Source organism: Octopus bimaculoides, chromosome 4 (assembly GCF_001194135.2).
Source record: "Octopus bimaculoides isolate UCB-OBI-ISO-001 chromosome 4, ASM119413v2, whole genome shotgun sequence".
Lineage (NCBI taxonomy): Eukaryota > Metazoa > Mollusca > Cephalopoda > Octopoda > Octopodidae > Octopus > Octopus bimaculoides.
This window is the reverse complement of record NC_068984.1, coordinates 94,692,221-94,693,372: the sequence shown is the minus strand read 5'-3', so window position 1 is coordinate 94,693,372 and position 1,152 is coordinate 94,692,221. Positions and strand designations below refer to the sequence as shown.

Sequence of the window (1,152 nt, the reverse complement as noted above, 5' to 3'; positions counted from 1 at the left end):
TATATATATATATATATATATATTTATTTATGCTTATTTTTTCTTATTTTTCTCTTATATTTTTTCTTATATTTTATAATTTATTCTCTATAACCTATAAGGCTATAATAACCATTTAAGGCTTTTTACTTCTAAATACTAAATTAATATAAGGCCTTTTTTAGATTATGTATACTTAAGTTGTTTATTGAGTATATTATATATAAGCATTACTTATTAGATATACTTCTATTTGACCATGAACTTGTATAAAAAATGTATATTTTTTTAATATCTAACTGTTTTTTTCTTTGGTCTGAATGTCGTATTTACGTTCATAACTCCAACGGTCTTTTTCGAAATGTACAGCGTTCCGTATTGGTTCATTATTGAACTTCATAGTTTAACATCATAAATTTGAACCATTTCTTGGTATGATTATGGTTTCAACACCGTTATGCTGTACAGTTGTATGACATCTCATGTCTTTTCAACTTGTTTATTTACATGTATTCATAGGTCAACTCTGAATGTTGTATATGAATGTTATCTATTTTTATTACCGGCCTTCTACTAATAAGACTCTGAGGAGATGCAGTATTTTATAATATGCATGAATCGTTCTGGATATTGCATCGAAATGATCATAGGTCATCATAATAAAGTATTTTCAATGGATCAGTTTTTAGCTCTTATTTAAATCGATATAAATACAAAAACTCACTTGTGAGTATTTTGCTATGTTTGATAACAGATACAATATTTTTGCCAAATTTTGGTATAAATCTATAAATATATATATATATATATATATATATATATATATATATGTGTGTGTGTGTGTGTGTGTGTGTGTGCATGTATGTATGTGTATGTGTGTTTGTTCCCCCAACATTGCTTGACAACCGATACTGGTGTGTTTACATCCCGGTAATTTAGCAGTTCAGCAAAAGAGACTGATAGAATAAGTACTAGGCTTACAAAGAATAAGTCCTGGGGTGATTTACTCAACTAAAGGCAGTGTTCCAGCATGGCTGTAGTCAAATGACTGAAACAAGTAAAAGAATATATATATATATATATATATATATATATATATATATATGTATATATAAATCCCGTTCTGTCTGTGTATGTGTAAAAGATTATAGCAGCCGTATTTTTCAACTGATC

The 1,152-nt window shown here is 27.3% G+C and overlaps 1 protein-coding gene across 6 annotated transcripts in view; it reads right to left on the bottom strand.

Annotated features, from left to right (window-relative positions):
* The window catches only part of LOC106872580 (serine/threonine-protein kinase Nek4), a 216,828-nt gene that overhangs the window by 56,531 nt on the left and 159,145 nt on the right, over positions 1-1,152 (bottom strand). The gene's annotated exons all lie outside the window — the stretch shown is intronic.